Source organism: Rattus rattus, chromosome 15 (genome assembly GCF_011064425.1).
Source record: "Rattus rattus isolate New Zealand chromosome 15, Rrattus_CSIRO_v1, whole genome shotgun sequence".
Taxonomy (NCBI): Eukaryota; Metazoa; Chordata; class Mammalia; order Rodentia; family Muridae; genus Rattus; species Rattus rattus.
In genome coordinates, this window is record NC_046168.1 from 21362508 (window position 1) to 21381912 (window position 19405).

General features: G+C 40.1%; 1 protein-coding gene across 1 annotated transcript in view; it reads right to left on the reverse strand.

The window, feature by feature from the left end:
• The window catches only part of LOC116884997 (putative Polycomb group protein ASXL3), a 49025-nt gene that overhangs the window by 20907 nt on the left and 8713 nt on the right, over window positions 1-19405 (reverse strand). The gene's annotated exons all lie outside the window — the stretch shown is intronic.

Sequence of the window (19405 nt, forward strand, 5' to 3'; positions counted from 1 at the left end):
AACCACTCCCTGAAGCTCAGGGACCAACTTTGAAATGGACAGAATTGTAAAACATCTATGGCTGGGGAGGACTGGAGCAAACCAGTGTCTTCTGCAAATGACAGGACCACTGGCTTGAGACAAAAATATAAGTTGTTGTTTCCTGTGCAGGACCAGCAAAAGATCAAGCCAATTCACATTTTATTATGAAGCAGATATTGATTTTTATATCCAGGTGAAATTCCAACTTAACCTCTTCCTCCGTTTATAATTAGTCATCAATCTTTCTCCCATTTGATGTTTCATAAGTCACATATGGTTATAGTGAGATATCCCCTACCATTCTCTACCATGTAGCATGTGGGACAGTATGTTTCCAATATAGATCCATCCTATATAACACACACACACACACACACACACACACACACACACACACACACACACACACACACACCCTTGATCTGGACAGAAGCAGTCAGAGCCTCATGCTTATTACGAGATTTTTGAATCCTGGAGGCCTATGACTGGAAACCACTGTCTGCGGCTTCTGCAGGGTTGCTGCTGGTTCCGGCAACCCATGAACTGTGGCAGAAGCTGTAACACTTCAAGAGACGTCAGTGTTACAGAACACTAGACACTTCTGATTCCCTGTTAAGTGCCCAATTGCTCACCTCTTTCGGGGAAACTGAGATTGAAATTGAAACATGAATAAATCTTGAAAAAATTAAGGCCCAGTATTTCATTTAGTATTTACTTTAAAACCATAAATAACCTTTCTATCAACTTATTTTTTTCAGCTACAACTATAAGTAACTGCTCTGAACTACTTTGCAAATTACTGTTAATACTACATAAGCCACTGAACTGTATTAATCACTGTCTGTATGAACAGGCAATTGGACTCCAAATAGCTCCAACAGCATAACAGAAATGATTTGGATTTTTGCTTCTTTGTGTTTTATAAATAATATTAATTGTTCTCCTTTTGAATGCTTCTATTTTATCTCTCTTGTCAACACTGTTTACCCTGGCTAGAAAGTGAAAATTTATAATCCATTCCAAAACACCATGTCCTGAGAGCTTTATCATTTATCATTTATCTCCTCTTGGCATCACTACATTTTGCTTGGGGAACCTGTACCCGAAATTATCAGCATCAGCCCTGTAAGAAAGGACGGGAGCATAGGACCAGATGGCTCCGTGTCCTCTGCAGGAATCGCTGTCTCTCTGGTCGGTCTGTATCAGTGTCCTTCTAATTCTCTGAGAAGTAGGTGTTGGGCCCACATTGAAGCTGTATTTGCAATTCCAGTTTGCTTAGTTAACTTGACTCTCTCAAGTCTTTTTACTCCTCGGTCACTACTTTATAGACATTGCTAAGCAAAAGAGGTTCCAATCTGGCATGACTTTTCAAAAAAGTTACTCTCCATGATCTCCATGACCAGAAATATGGGATATGATCTATCGATCTTCTTTCTATCTATCTATCTACCTATCTATCTATCTATCTATCTATCTATCTATCTATCTATCTATCCATCTATCTCTATATCAATAGATAGATATAGATAGATATAGATATATAGATATATATCATATACACACACGTATATCACCTGTCTGCTTTCTAATGATACTTTCTCTTTATTTTTCACAAATTCACAGAACTGGAAGTTATGCCATTGGACTTCCCCCTAAGCTCATGCAATTCCACGGCAAGACAATCTCATCACAGTGATGACGTCTCTAGGCCACATGATCCAGCAGAAATGCACCTTCAAGAAAGAGGCACCTGTGTATGAAGGAGCAGGAGGGTGACGTCCACTTAAGGCACGAGCTACCTGAGAACTGTTGCTGCGTTTAAGTACTTTTCTGATCGGGCATCCCAAGTCCGTCACTTAAAGATTTCCTCCAGAACTATTTAGTGCCTCTCAAATAGAAAATGCATGCTCAGTGTATCTAAGATAAACACATTAGACCAGTGACGACCACTTGAAGGTTAACCTTTTGGCCCTTTGGTCCTACATAAAATGTTCTGAGAGCCATTATTTCCTTGACTGAAGAGAAAAAAAAAACTTCACAACTTAAAAATCGTTTCAGAGTTGACTTTTGTGTGAACCTAAATGGGTATTGATGGCCAAGCTTCCTGACTTTCACCATCACTCGGGCATCTTCCTCTATGCCAAACTGGAAGCTCAGGACAGGGGTTAGATGTTGGAGGCCTTGCATCCTGGATAAAGGACTATGAAGTTGGCGCTATAGATTACTTTCAGGTAGCATATACTATTTCATTCATTTTTACATGGCATATTACCTTAATAATTTTAAAAAATAACTCTGAGATACATGAAATACATTATGTATATATAAGTATATACTATGCATATCTTCTTTGAAATAGTGAATTAACAGGGCCATACAACTACCATTTGCAAGAACAAAGCATGCACAGGAACAGTAACAACAAAAACAACTGACTTAGTAAAGGCAGCTGAGCTTACCAACGAACGCCTGTGTGCTAGATTCCCAAGGGCTCCTTCCTTCTGTAACAACGGGCCCCAGAAACCTTACAGTCTTTTCCTATTTCTATTACTCCAAAGCTCAGAGGTACTGGTGATTTTGTTGTAACTAGGATTTAGATCCCTGGCACTGCTCATATGAGAGAGAAAATAAATCATACCAAACACCACAGCTCTGCCACATGCCTGCTATCCATGGTTAAACTGGGTTGCTCTCAACTCCTAGCATATTTGGTTCCTAATTAAGGGTTTAAAGAGGATGCTTACAATTGTCCATCCTCTTTGAGTGTGTTTCATGGGAAAATTACATGCTGCAGCAGCATTCGTGAGAATGTGACTTAAGAGGCACGGAAAGCAATATCCCTGAGAATTAACCCCACTGTACCCCAAGACTCAAGAAGAAGATATGTTCGAGATCCTCCTGAGGGGAAGGGGCTGGCGAAGCCGGCAGACGCGTGTCTCTACTATGCTACCCAGCTTCCCACAAGCACGTAGCAGTTTTCAAAACCAAGGCATTACAACTGCGATATTAAATAGAACATCTAACTCTCAAGCCTTCCCCAGAAATCTCACACTTAACATCCGCCATTTCCTTGAACTGTAGGATAATTGTCTAAGTAGTATGTTTCCACGGTACAATCTGCCAAGCCTGTCATTAATTAGTGTGAATGCTCAATGATATTCTTCCCAATATACTGATGGCCTCATGAGATCAAGGACATTGGTCCTATTCACATCTACATCCCTAGACTGCAGGAGCTCTAAATAGCTTTAATAATAATAATAATAATAATAATAATAATAATAATAAAGACCAAGATAATTTGGAGAGAGGGTGTGATTAATTCTGTATTTGAAATGTTTTATAGAATAATGATTTTAGGTTATGAGTTTCAGAGCCAGATAAACCAGGAGCCCCTCCCTAAGTCACCGTCTGATGTTAGATAATATGTTTAACCCCCTGAGTGTCAGTTTCTTCACTTCATCATTCATAAATGTGTCCTGAGGACTGAACGAGATAATGAATGGGAAGCACTTATCATCCCAATGAGCGCAACGGCTTCCTGCAGCAATGACAGTTGAGAGGCTAACAGCACTGAAGTGGGGAGCAGTTTGTAGTCAGCCCTGGACCACAAATCTTGTCAATACCTTCCCACCGCTCTAAAAGCGGAAGCTTAAAGATAATGATGGGCAGTAGGTATTATTATGTTATCCAAATATTCTCCGTCCTCGTCCCCTGACCACGGCCAAATATATTCCAGCAGAGATGCACAAGGGAACCTGCACTGTACAGTTCCTCCTGTCAGCTTGGCTGATGTGATGTTTTCATTATACAGAAAAAGAATGAAAAGGGAAAGACACCTCAGGGATACATACGCCTCCACAAAGAAAAAGCGATAGTCATCACTTAAGTGTTAAGATGTGTGTGTGTGTGTGTGTGTGTGTGTGTGTGTGTGTATTCTGCATGAAAAAATCTTTCATAAGGAAGGACTTCTCTGTGATACAACTCTGAAGCCAGTTTACCTCATGCAGAATTCACTGCTTGCTAAAAACATCTTTTTTTCTTTGTATCAAGGAAAATGTGTGCTTTCCTCTAACTTCAAAATATTCTTAATAGTCACATTTGAATATACAAGGATTGTGTACTATGAAATAAAGATCTATGTCTAACCAGTAATGTAACAGCAAAGTATGGGGCTAGAGAGAAAGCTCATGGTCAAGGGTGTTTGTGGTTCTTCCTGAGGATCCAAGTTTGGTTTCCATCACCCACCTTGCAATTGCTTTATATCTCTAAATCCAGGGGGATCGGATGACCTCTTCAAGCCTCTGTGGGTAGCTATACTCATGTATGTATACGCATAGATATTTAAAATCAAACGAATAAACTATGTTGAACAAATTCACAAATAACTTCCATTAACTGTATAGTCACCCAATACGCCATTGTGCATTGGTAACATGTCATAGTCCCTTATCAAATAAAAATAAAAGACTTTCAATTCCAACAATCCAGATCACCCTTCATTGTAGAGTCTTTGGTTTTCCAACATCACAAAATGCACATCTTCAAGAATGATACTCATTAAAAGATATCAGTTAAGTCCTATGAGAAATAAATTGTTTCCTTTAATAAGTACGTAATAGAGGAAGATTATCATTTGCCATCTGTCTCTTATTGGCACATGATGACAAGCTAATCCAACACTGTTCTTGTTAGCAGCCTCTTCATAAAGGCACTCAGTAAAAACTTCCAGGTCTTTTGACACTTGCATCTAAAATTCTAATGCCCCAATCAGAGATCTGAGGTGTGTTTTCCAAAACTGACACATATGTGTATGTTATATGTGTATATATAAATATATGTATTTACACACTCACCTTTCTCCACCCTACTTATGTTTAAATCCATTTGTGTAGCCTCTCCAATCTTACTAGTCGCAAATATTTCTTTCCAATATAATTGCTAAATACCCCCCAGAAATCTCCTCCACCAGATTTCCACAGAGCTCAGAAAAAAAAAATCTATAAGATCATCCAGTGATCCTGGGTAATTTTATCCATTTAGCTGGTCTATTGGTTTAAGCTTATAAAGTTCATCTGCAGTCATTCTACGGTCCAGCTGTTCAGTTCCCTTTTTGTTCTGACAGACACACACGCTTGGCAAGTGTGATCTTGATGCTGCACGTCTCCAATCTTCATAACACACTCAAATTGGGTGACAGCAAACAAAGTCTGCAGCTGCCAGTAGGGACCAGTTCCAAGCTGATCATGAATCCTCAATCAATATTCTTGGCTATAGATGTTCAATCTGCTACAGAGTCATTTAATTATACTATCAGCCAGTTCATAATTGTACATCACTTCTAAAAGAGTTTAACAATAGAATCAAGTCAAATGAGTGGCAGAAATTTAGCTCTAACAGGCATATCTTCCTGATGTGTAAGTCTAATAATCCTATCAAAAGTAAATTAATTTACTTTGACATGAATTAGCTGAAAGAGCCCATCATGCCTTCCAGGGATCTTACTTCCATTTGTAAATGCTTACAGCCATCTGTTTTGTAATTTCTAGAATTTACTTAGAGTTGAGATAAGGCTTAATAGCTCTGATTTCAAAGGTCTGGCCCTCTTACCTTCTTAAAAACAATACCAGAGGTCTGCAGAGCTGGCTTAGTGGGTAAAGTGCTTGTTACACAAACCCAAGGACCTCTGTTCAAATTCCCATGTTTCTGGACATATTAATACATGTCTGTCCTCCCAATATTCCTAAAGAAAGATGGGAAGCTAACCTAGCAGAATCTGTAGAAGCTTCAGGGCAATCTAGTTTGTATATGACGGTGAGCGATGAAAAGATCATGCCATACGCAAAGCGGAAGGCAGGACCAATACCTGGGGTAATCCTGATTTCCATAAGTATACATTGGAACATGTGATTCTGTACTCACTCCTATAAGCACATGTACGTACACATATATATACTCATATATGTCATATATATATATATGTATATATAATATATATATGTATATAACACAGAGAGAGAGACAGACAAATACATGCATATCTTTCATAATCTATAGCAAATACTGACAGCTATTCTCTATCCAGTCTCATGCTACCATGCATATAAGCATATTTTCTCCTTGTAATAATAACTCCATCACACAGGGACCTCAGCTTTTACATGGCATGTGAAAATATAAGATGCTTTCATTGGTAAGTAGCTCACGGAATAATCTCGAGGACCTGAGATTGATCTCCAGCAGCATTTCATTTGGAGTATGCGTGCATATCCTTAGAATCCCAGGGCAGAGACAGAGACACGGAGACCCCTGGGGCCTGCTGGCTATCCAGTCTTGCCAGATCAGTGAACTGCAGTTTCAGTGAGAGACCCTATCTCAGAAAGTACTCTCTGTTCTTGGATCTATTTGCAGACTTTCCCATGGCCTGTCATTAAGATCCTTCATTGTTTCTTATTCGCTCTTGGGGGTCACACCTCCCAGCATTGCTCTCCTTCCTACAGCGCTTTAAAGAATCCTCCACCAATTCAAAAAAATGAACACGCCATGCAATGTTTCAAAACGCAGAAATACTGTCAGATGATGGAGTTTCTCTGACTAGGCCAGAGCCTTGTCCTTAATACCAAGACCATTTTTAAATGTAGCATTAGGTACTCAAACTAGCAGAATGAAAGAATGAAAGTCTATAGATTAACTAAACATCCTATATTTCTAAAGTAATGCAGTTGATTCATAACAAAATATTCAATCTTGGGTAGAAATGGTATCTTCAGTGAGTATTTCATAACAAGCACAGAATATAACAAGACATGATGAAACCTCCCATAACATTCAATATAATTATTAGAAATACTCCGGGTAGATCGTCCCAAGATCTAATATGATAGAATGATGACTACATTCCCTAATGACAGTTTGCCTATATTCCTCTCTGTATTCCTAACTTATATTCCTAATTGTACTTCTAAAATCCAGATATACAGATAGTAGTCTAAGGTGTTTATCATCTGTGTTTGCCTACAAGGAGATGCAGACCTGTGCTTGTGGAGATAAAACACAGTGGAATCCATGTTCAAAGGCATCCCTTAGACAAGTCTGAGGCAGCGATTCCTGGGGGTGTTAGGAATCATTAAAATGTACTAGTGTTAACAGTAGTAGTTAACAGTTATCTGGAAGAATGGAATCTCAAACGAAGAATTGCCCCCATTCAAACTGGCCAATGGCCATATCTGGGAAAGACTGTCTAGCCTGGTGATGTGGAAATGCCCCAACCACTTAGGGTGGCACTATCTGGTGTCCAGTAGGTGTGGGTGGTAAGCGAACTCAGAATGACACAGTGAGCAAGCCATATTGTTCTGTGACTTCTCCTTCAAGTTCCTGCCCTGCATCCCTCAACACTGGACCGGGACTCGGGAGTAGAAGCAGAAGTAAATCTTTCTCTCCACTAAGTTGCTTTTGGTAAGAGTGTTTTATCAGAGCAACAGAAAGGCAAATTGAACTTTACATCAAAAAAAATAAATAAAGTAGATAGGAACTAAGGAAGCCAACTGATGTTGACCTCTGGCCTCGACACAAATAAGAACTCAAACCTCCGATTACATACAGCGTTCACATGCACATATCTATAAATAAAGTCAGCATTCGAGAAAGGTGAAAATACCCAGCATTAACTAAGACTGCCAAGGAAAGCCAACAAAAGGAGGAGGTAACAGAGACGTACGCATGGTCTCCTCTCACTTCTGAATCTTTTTAAAGGTTTTTTATTTTATTTTTAAGTGAATGGGTGCTTTGTTTGCTGTGACCTCCATGTACCACATCACGTGCAATGCTTGAGGAAGCCCAAAGCCATTTGATCTCCCAGAACTGGAATTCCAGAGTTGTGGGCCACTGTACTCGGATTCAAACCCAGATCTGCTATAAGAATAGACGATGCTCTTAACCACTAAATAATTTCTCCAGGAATACGACTCCTGGATTGAAAATTGTAAATGGCTTTTAAAATCTTTAATTTGCATGCTTATAAAACCTAATAAAGTAAGTTTATCACATCATTTATATACTATACTCATTATGCATATATTTTACTTATTTAATAATGATTAATAACTAATTGGACCTTCAATTCCAAACATAAGCAGATATGAATACTCTGACACTGAAACAGTCATAGGCCATATTTTATAATACACGGCAGCAAAAGGGAAATAGAGGTGGACTGATTTTCTCTGAAGCAAACCATCAATCATCATTCAATCCAAGTCAAGAAAACTTCTTAGCAATATTCCTGAGCACTGGTATGAAATGACACAGCATTCAGATTTATCTGCCAGAAAGAATTAGCTGTAAAATGTATCTTTAGATAATTATATACAATGACTGTTATTTGGAATTATGTGATTCTGCCCACTTACATGTTGACAGAGGACAAGGATAATAGCGCTTATGACGCCGCAGTTCAGAGTGAGCTTTTATCCCAACAATTGCATCCCATCACCCTCAAGCAATTTGCTAACAAATATTTACCAAGCATATCCATTTACCATAATGAAATAAGATAAAGCATTATTATCTCTCCAGACACTTGACTCCAGCCTAACAAGAATCAGGAAAACGGGGAGCGTCAAAGGAAGGAAACAAAGCTGTCTGTCCTTCGACTTCATTCAAATGTGTTCTCATCTATGTAGAAATGGTGTCTGCCTAGCCTGAGCCCAACCATGCATGTGTGTTGAAGAGAAGAGTAATGGTGGAATAGAGAGATGGCTGGAGTTGGGTACCAGAGGAGGGCCAATCATTGACCTTCTCCATGGTATTATGTGAGTCTAAATTTTGGTTAATGATGTCATTGACTAGGGAATGAGATCATTGTGGCCGTGTTCCTCTCTCTGTGGACAAAGGTGGCTCAGCAAAGTCTACAGTGTAGTCAGCAATGGGACTCTCCGAAGACAATTCTTACATGCTACATACTGTAGCAGCTACCTCAGTGAGAGCCAAGCTCTCCAGTCTGGCTTCTGGTCGAGCAGTTTAAGCTGTACGCTGGAAATATGAAGACTGCATCGATCAGAGCACACAGCAGGCAGAGTTAGGTTCAATCGTTCAACCCATCAATATTTATTGATATGAAACATGGCTGATCTCATTAACAGAACAACAAAATATCAAAACTTTACCAACACAAGAATCCTTATGAAATCAAATAGTCCTTGGTGCTTCCAATCGTCCCTAAACTGATTTTACAAGATGAGTTCTGCTTACCACGAGACTAAGAGCTAATTGTTCTGTAAGACCTCATTTTAGCACCAGGATAGAAATAATATTAATGTTGATGTGATCAAAATATTTATCTTCTTCAGCAGGGACTATGTAGATAACTCACGGATAAGCCAGCTCTAAATTAGCCCTTGCAGGACGTCTTAGTCACACTTCTACTACAGCTTGCCATTTGACATCACTCAATTAAATTCAAAGATAAATTGTATCAGGCAGTGATCTTTTATACTAACTCAACCAACTGGGAGCAGAGAGAGTCAGTTTCTCAGGGAACCAGTTCTCCCAGTGTAAGATATCCATAGGAAGGCTCTGCGAGTATTAGAAACCAACTTCTTCTTTTGTCAAGCTTAGAGCGTAAGTACCCAATGGCGGGCATGTAGAACATTTTAGATGCTTATCTGTGCCCATATCTGTGCAGAGAGTGTATGATGAGAAACATAAGTGGGAAGATAAAATTTGTTTTGTGTTCCCCCACAGTGAGAGGCGGCCTTACTTGTAAGAGTTATGATTAAATGCCTGCACTGATGTGTAAAGGCCAAAACTGTTATAGAAATTAAATTTGCTGGGAAAATGAATGCCTTCTGCAGATAAAGTATGCCAGGATTTAAATTTAAAGTCAGGTATTGTGTATAAGTACATCCCACTTGAGGAAATATTCTGGTGTAGAGCCCTGGGGTTGGCTACGGGCCTCTTGAACAGGTAGAGACTGTTCGCCTGAGTTAAAATGCATATGGTTAATAGGGAGTCTATTAGTATCTAATTGTTGCTGTCTACTGTATCTAGGGAAGAATCTCATCAGAAATCTGAGCACCAATGAGCTCTCCGTGGACATGGGTCTCCAAAGCAGACTGATAAGAAAGCAAAGCCCTTTAGTGGGAATGCATCTTACCAGCACTCACCTAGAACATAGAGTAGGTGTTGGGAAAGATGGAGGGATGGATATGGGCAAAGAGAAAAAAGAGGGAGGGAAGGAGGGAGAGAGGACTGACAGGGCTTACTTTCCCCTTCCTTGTGTCATGAAGATCTATCTGCCTGCACCTTTTCAATGAGACACAATCTGTCTCTTTTTAGAAACATGAGTACATTAAAAAATTTCCCAGAGCCCCTTTCTATCTCAAATATCTTGGAATTCAATTCTGGTTAACAATAATTGCTCTATTCTTGCTGGATCAAAACTGTTCCTCTTCAGAAGACAGATGGGAAGGAAAGCAATTATTTTATAAGGCAAAAATATAAACAGATTTATCTAAGAAGGAACACAGAAGCATTTTCCTAGGAATAAACAGTTCTCTATTATTTTTCTGGCTTAAAACACCCCAGTGCAAACACTGGACAGAAACACTGAAAATCGCTTTAATATGATGCAGAAAGAAAAAACGGGGGGATGAAGTTAGTCTTATGTATCTAATCTTCTTCTTAAATGCATAATTAAATATTTGCTGTATCTTAAACAGAGGTAAAAGTTGGCCTATAATAAGAACTGGTGTGCTACAAAATCTGTACCTGTCATTGTAGACCAGGATATGTGACAGTGAAGACCAACCCCCAACTGTCTGAGGATCTGAAGAAATATTAGTTTGCACTTATATCTCCTCTAACCTAGTCCAGATTGCCCCTGGCTCCTGCAGTTAACCTAGCTAGAGCAGAAGTGGACAAATCAAATGTAGCCTAAAATGATCAAGTAAGGGGTAATAAACCACCTTTACCATCATACCAAACATCAAGACAGCAAGGAAGTATAACCCTACCATCTGTTGTCAAGAAGGCAAAATAAAAGAACGGCACACTGATTTGGTGACCCTTAAAAGGGTTTCATTGCTCATGCATTAAAGATAAAGACTTCCTTAATGACTTAGTAGAAGATAATCTTTTTCATATAGATAGTTTTGGTCTACATAACTGTGTGTTCACAAACACATGTGGGTAAAGATGATGAGATGGTGAGTTTTATCGATGCTCTTTTGCTAGTTCCTGCATCATTCTTGTTTTCTGTATGATAACTCTTATAAGATCAGTCACTCACTGTGTTATAACTGTTTATCATTTATATCTAGCACTAGTACAGAAGTTCATGAAACTAACTGAGTGATTAGACTCCATTGAGGAAGGCCTTCATTATCCACCAAGGTTTATAACAAACAAGGACAATGTATGCAATTTTCAACAACTCATTTCACACTAAGAAGATAAACTCAATGAGCTGTGTATTCTGAAAACTAAGAGGTATCCTCATAAAAGATTAAAAGCAGTGCAGTAGGCCATCTTACCCACAAATATTTGTCTTTTTCCTAGGACCACAAGCATGTCGTCCCTGTTCAGTTCCTTTAGTTGGCTGGTAAAAATGTGTGTGCAAAAAGTGTCAAGGCCAGCAAGCATTTCAGGACACTGGGCTATAGAGATAAGGTTTTACAATATTTTCATCCATATTATGGTGCTGTTTAAGTGACTCTTGTTTCCATCTGAAGATCCAGGTATATCTAGAATCAAGGTGTTTTCATGATTAAACACACTAAGCACTTCTGCCCGATGTTCGGAGAATCAACCAATCCTGAGCACTTCCAACCTCTCTCTCTCTGAAAAAGTGAAGATGGGAAATTTCCACAAATGGAGGGAAGTTTCTAAGAAGGTGAAGAAAAGCCAGAAATGTTCTCAATCACTGGGTCTGACTCACTAGGCTGTCAGACGTGTTGTTGAATGAACAGCAGTACATGCTAACTACACACTGTGTAGGTGCAGAGTCTGTGGAGGATCCACAGACTCCCACGTGAAGTAAAAAGCCCTTAGTTGATTCATCAGACCTTATCACACCACTCAAAGGGAGGAGCACGATTCATTCCAGGGAGAAAAAGGGGTCTATTCTCTGTGGTTCTTTTAGCATCCTCTATGCCCATGGCCAATTCAGGCATAAAGGGCAGCATGTTCAACAATGAATAAAAACATTTACTGTATTCAGAAAGTACCTGGAAGCTTCTGTAATGCATACCTCAGTGAGTTAAGACCTAAATAGACCAGATCAAAGCTATTTTAGATTATGTTATAAATCTATACAGAGAGCACTTGTCGGCAACTCTAAAGCAATTCATCTGTGGGAGAAAAATAGAACAGAAACCATTCATGGTAAATTCTGGCTTTTCATTAGGAAAGTGGGTTTTAGTAGGAACTCACCAGAGGGAGGTTTACTGTCTTTGCAAGAGATGCTGCCTCAACTCCACCACCGTTTAGTTCCAGATCAAGAACACAAAAACAATACCAGAAACCCTAGGTGATGTTGTGTAGACTTTACGTGGAATTTGTTCCTGTCCCATTTACAGTGGAGTGAGATCACCCATCATCCATGTAACAAAGGAAAGGACACCCATATGACATTTCCCAAGCATGTTTGTCATTTGCTTTTCTTCAATATTAGAAACGTATTTCTCTCTGGTGCACATGATCTCTCCTCTCAGTCAAGCAATCATGCTACCTTAATCTTGGCCAATACCCTCTCATCCAAGTAAAGAGAACATGAAGCCTTCCCTGGGATTGACATTTTAAATTGACAGGAGAAAAGAAAAAGGAGAAGAAAGGGAAAGAATGTAATGTCGGCTTGAAGGAAGTAGATTCAGAGAGCCTAGAACATTCATGTCCTCGCCAAGACAGTAGGAAATGGGCAAATACATTGATGACGTCCTCTAATTTCTATCCACTTACAACTGAGGTGATTTCTCGACTATATTGAACCAGCTTGAGTTAAACTTACTTCAGTTGCAACTCGGAAAAATGTGACAGACCAATTAATTCTTCAGTTTCTTTTTTTCACCCTTTGGCTTTTTTTTCTCTCTCTCTCTCTCTTTTGGATTGCAAGTGATATGCCAAATGTCTCCTGTTCACAGAATTCGGCATTATAATACATGTAAGCTGTATACTTCAGTTCATGATTTCAAACACCCAACATTAACTGCTTTCATGAAACATCACTGTTGGTTGGTGGTTCATGAGTCAGTTCAGTTTTCATCACTGTAAAAAGTTCTGGAAGTTATTAACTTATTAAAAAGTTATTTTGGCTTATACTTTTTAAAGGATTCAATCCACCACTGGTTGGTCCCTGTGACATTTGGACCCATGACCATGGAACCTGTCAAGTAGGCATGGCAGAGGATTCTATTAAACTGACAGCAAGAAAGGGAATGGGTACAGAGACCAGAGCCCCATCGTCCTGTTTGAGTGCATGTCTCTTCATGGACTAAAGACTCCCAGTAGACCCCACTTCTTAGAAACATTATCATTCCCTGGTAGTACCACAGATTAGGGGACACGTTTCCAGTACATGGTCCATTAGAGAGTGCTCTACATCAAACAGCACTGTAGTACACTGACAGTAATACTTTGCAATAATTGAGAAAGTAAGAAATTGCTTCCAATCTGAATGATAGATTCTCAAAGAAGAGTGCAAAACTGCAGTTGCTGGTATTTTATTTGCACATACAAAACTTTTTTACTTTGAAAATAGTCCTAATATGTGTTGTATCTGATATGCTACCCAATTATTTTCTTCTAAAAGTCACGGGCTATCTGGAAAATTTAACTGTATCTTACTAAAATAACATGCACAGAATTTTAGTTTTGGTTTCAGAATTTCAATTGAATTGCTCAAATTTGCATTCACACAAAAGAATCTCATTTGAGACCTAAAATTTCTTATCTTTCCTTTTCTTTTAAAGCCAATTAATCAACAGTCATGATCTGCATCTTAGTTCATTCACATCATACCAATCATGTTAATGGTTGAATGAAAACTGTTGAACCATCAAGTTACACTAATTCTGAAATAAGAACCACTCTTAGTGGGCTGAGTGTAGACACGGTTTAAATCCACACATTATCTAACTGGTTCTTGGGAGATCCAATCTGCTTGTTCTCCACACTAGTAACTCAGCCACGGCACATAGAAACACAAGGAGAAGACATATTTTATGGGGCCAGCAGTTCTGTCGGAAACTTAAAGAGCTCACGCTATCAGCTCCTTAGAAGTACTTTCTTTGGATTAGTCACTGAATTCAAATGTGATCAAAACCAGCTTGGCCAATAGCACATCACTTGGGAAAATAGATAAACGAGAAAGTAGAAAGAAAAGAACGATGCTCTATCATAAAATTACAAAATGCATTGGGAATATTAAAGAATTTCTCCTAGGAAGAAGGAGAAATTTTTGACAAAAAAGAAGGAAGAGGAGGAGGAAGAGCAGGAGGAGGAGGAGGAGGAAGAGCAGGAGTAGGGGGAAGAGCAGGAGGAGGAGGAGGAAGAGCATGAGGAAGAGGAGGAAAAGCAGGAGGAGGAGGAAGAAGTGCATGAGGAAGAGGAGGAAGAGCAGGAGGAGGAGGAAGAGCAGGAGGAGGAGGAGGAGCAGGAGGAGGAGGAGCAGGAGGAGGAGGAGGAAGAGCAGGAGGAGGAGGAAGAGCAGGAGGAAGGAGGAAGAGGAGGAGGAGGAGGGGAGGAGGAGGAAGAGGAAGAGGAGGAGGAGGAAGAGCAGGAGGAGGAAGAGGAAGAGGAAGAGGAGGAAGAGGAGGAGGAGGAGGAGGAGGAAGAAGAGGAGGAGGAGGAGGAAGAAGAGGAGGAGGAGGAGGAGGAGGAGGAGGAGGAGGAGGAAGAGGAGGAGGAGGAGGAGGAGCAGGAGGAGGAAGAGGAGGAGGAGGAAGAGCAGGAGGAGTAGGAAGAGGAGGAGGAGGAAGAGGAGGAGGAAGAGGAGGAGGAAGAGGAGGAAAACTGTGGGGAGAGAGGATTTCAAAACAAGTGACCAAAGTCAGGATGAACTGTGGCAAACATGCCTGATTCTGAGATCTGATGGCTCTTACACACTCGTGAATTGGAATGCTAGTGTCCAGAGAGTGGAACAATGACACCAGAAGTGTACAAGGAGATAGACCTAAAGGCCTTGAAGTGTGAGCAGTCACCATTAGCAACTTCTAGAGTCGCTGTCTACCTTTCTCCATCTAGTGCTACTCAGGAGTAGGCTGACATCTTTGCTATGGAGTCCCCTTGCCCTCTAACTTCTAAACAGTTTTGCAGATCAATAAGTCAGAATGTCTCCCTGTGCAACTCCTCCTTGCATGCTCTAGGCTATGCTCTACAACCCAAGGTCTCAGTTTTCATCACACAGCCTTGTCCTAGCAATATCACTTCACCTCAATGTCAATCACCACCACTCTACTCTTCTTGGCCATGTAAATCTGAGGATTTCAACAAGTTCCTGATGCTGTCTATCCCTGGTGTTCACAATTCATTGTTATCTTCTTATAATGTTTACTAACTTTCTTAATCACCTCCATTAAATAATATAATCTATTTCAATCAGAGATTAAGATGAACCCAAGGGAGATACCATAAATGGATTTTCCTTTTAAATCAGTGGTTAAGATAAAAATAGATTAAAAGTAGAGAAATTCCATGGGTTATGACTACCTGTAATTACACTTCCAGAAGGTCCAACATCATTCTTTGGCCTCTATGAGCACCTCTATGCATGTGATACACAAAAATATACCCAGGCAGAAGAAAGCAACCAAGTGTGGAGGGTCAGAAGGAGGGAGGGAGGGAGGGAGGGAGGTTGTGAGGGAGGGAGGAAGGGAGGTAGGTTGGGAGGGAGGGACAGGGGAGGGAAAGAGATGGGGTTGGGGGAGAGGGGAACATGATCTGGAATTGGGTGGGGGGAAAGGACCGAAGCCCTGAGGGCCATCAGAAAGAATGGAAACAGGCAACCTCAGGACCCTCCAGAATGTACCAAAGACCTGGGAAGTGGGAGACTCTCAGGACTCAAAGGGGGACCCCAGATGAAATGCACTACAGTGGGAAGAGGGAACTGTTGAGCCTACCTTTAACAGAAAGACAAGGAATCAAGTGAGGGATGGGGTTGCTATCCCATAGTCAAAACTCTGACCCATAATTCTTCCTGTCTGTGAGAAAGGAAAGAATGGAAATGGAGAAGAGCCTGAGGAAAAGAAGGACCAGTGACAGGCTCAAAAATGGGACCCAGCTCAGGGGAGGCCCCAAGACCTGACACTATTGCTGAGATTATGGGGTGCTCACAAAAAGAGACCTACCATGACTGCTCTCCAAAAGACCGAACAAGCAGCTGAAAGAGTCAGATGCAGATATCTGCATCCAAACAATGAACAGAACCTGCTGACCCCTCTGGTTGAATTAGGAAAAAGCTGGAGGAAGCTGAGGAGGAGGGCAACCCTGTAGGAGGACCAGCAGCCTCAAATAACCTGGACCCCTGGGATCTCTTAGACACTGGATCACCAACCAAGCAGCTACACCAGCTGAGATGAGGCCTCCAACACATACACAGCAGAGGACTCCCAGGTCTGGGTTCAGCCAGAGAAGATGCATCTAACCCTCAAGAGACTGGAGGCCCCAGAAATTTAGAGGTCTGGTGGGGCAGGTGGTGTGAGGACATCCTTATGGAGACGGGGTGGTATGGCGTGGGGAGGAGGTATGGGATGTGGAACAGTTGGAGGGTGGATGGGGAGGGGAATAAAATCTGGAGTGTGAAAATAAACAAAGAAATGAATAAAAGAAAACATATACCCAGGCATTTGTGTGCAAAGTATAGGACACACACAATAAGGATAGAAACCTTTAAAAATAATTTGGAGGGTTAAAATGAGTGATATAAAGGAGGAAATGAGAATAAAGGGTAGAGCTTTTAACTGTGGAGGCAGGAGAGTACAAACGGAAGGGACAGAGGGGAAATACATGACACCAAGGATATTTGCAAGTGCCACTGTGAACTTTTATAATGGAAGCCACCTCTTACTTCAAACACAGGACTTGAATCAATCTTGAACTGACCTCGGCACTTCTTTCTTCAGAACTAGCCTCATGGTATGTAAAGCTAGGTAAGCTGCCAAGTGAGGAAAAGCAAACCATATCCCTACCCAGCTGTAAAGGCTATGAACCAAAATGACTAATCTAGCAAGATATTCCCAATGGCGCAATAGTAGCACATATATCTTGGAGGTAACCAAAGCTGTCTAATTGGAGTTAAGGCCCTCTAAGTCGACAGGAATTCATGCCTGGCGCTGTAAACCTACTAAACTGTCGGTGGCTGATGACGTCACGGATCTTAGAGGAGAACCTACTACTGCCGTGTTTCATAAACCAGTGTAACTTGTAACTGCATTCCAGATACTTACCCTTATTCCCAAGGGTAAGTGGCACTGTTTCCTACTTTGCATCTAAGAAGTTACGTTTTGCAAGAGATGGGTACTATTATCGAAATCCACACTTGGTCAAAATGCAGGAATTTGGCTTCACAACAGCAACTAGTTAATTTACAGTACAACTCCTACACCTAAGGCTTAGGGCAACACCTTGCAAGAAAGGGCAGAAAGATTGTAAGAAGTGAAGGTCTAGGATATCTGTTATGAAATTTTGCCTTCTATACAGGACGAGGGAACTATACTCATAAAATCTCCATGATATGATAGCCCAAACGAGACCAGAACAAGCTAATGCTAGCCGACATGATAGCATGGATGGGGGAAATCTCACAATACCTTACCTTAAAATAAAGATAATGGACGACTGCTGACACAGGAAGAAACCAGTCTTCTCAAGTGATGATCCCTGTTACAAGTGATCTAATCCCAAGTAGTCAGCCCTAAGCACACATACTTACTGTACTAACTGGACTATAAATAGATCTGTAGCTGTAGCTGTTGATGCAGATGTAGACAGAGAGAGAGAGAGAGAGAGAGAGAGAGAGAGAGAGAGAGCTATATCCCCCATGCCCATTTCTCTACCTAGACTGTCAAAGTTGATTTGCAATCTATAATCATGATTGATAAAGTCAACACATTCATCAGTGCATCCTGTACAGGATTAAGGGAATCATTTTTCTATTGTTCCTGTTCAATCTTTCACTCATAGTCTACAAGTGCTAAACTTACTAAATGTTAAGAGCAAATGTACCAGACTTAAAAGAACTTACACTCTGCTAAGAGTACAATCCAGTAAGTTCTATATGAAATCATGATTCATAGGAAGTTGATGACCGTTAAATACATTCTAAGTGCCAAACAGAATAAAAATAAATCTACAGAATAACACTGAAAAATGAACATTAAAACCACAAAACTTTTGAAAATTGTTGTATTTGAAATTTAGAACTTTTCACAGTGATCATTAAAAACATTAAAAAACTGGAGTGTTTGGGAGAAGAGGAGGGGGCATGGGGAAGGGACTTTGTCAGGGGTGTACTGGGAGAGGGGGCACTGTTTGGGGAGTAAATAATAAATAAATAAATTTAAACTAAAAAAAAACAAACCACAAAACTTTAAGGATGAAAAAAACATGTGGAACAGCTATCAGATACAAAATGAATATTACCTAATAAATCATAACAGGTTCATGATATATCTAGTATCACATTCACTTTTTCAGGAACACAAGGAATATCTCTATCTCAAAGGTTAATAACCACTGTTAGCTTTTATAACTAGCTAAGCTATCACTCACAGGAGCATAAAACATGAGATCTGCTAAGTTCTCCTGTTTTTCATTGAGAGACAAGGTGAGCTTTATGGAGCAATGTCTTTCTTTTTTAATTGCAGTTCATATATTTGGAATATAATGTTTCAAGGCACCTATCTTACCATCTTTATATCAAATCGTGGCTATATTCAAATTCACTTTATAATGAAAGGGAGGATTTTAGAAACAGGTACAAGTGGCCCAAAGAGAAGGCATCCTTTCAACCATTTTTTCTAATTGCTATAAAGTCATGTGAGTCTGTGTCTCAAAATGGCACAACTCAGTTAAGTGTCTGCCTCACAAGCATGAAGGCATGAGCTAAATTCCCACTACTTAAGTGTATCTAGCGAAACTGGAAAGGAGCAGGTTCAGTGATAGATTGTTTCTTAAATATTGTAGCAGGTTGTATTTACATACAAAGTGTGTGTGTGTGTGTGTGTGTGTTAACAATTAATGAAAAAAAGCCATGCATTTTGAAAGAAAGCAAGAGGCTATATGGTAGGGTTTTGTGGAAGAAAGGGGAAATGAGAAATGACATAATTAAATTATAATCTCAATTTTTTTTAAATTAATTAAAATATAAAATAGAAAGCAATAGACAGAGATA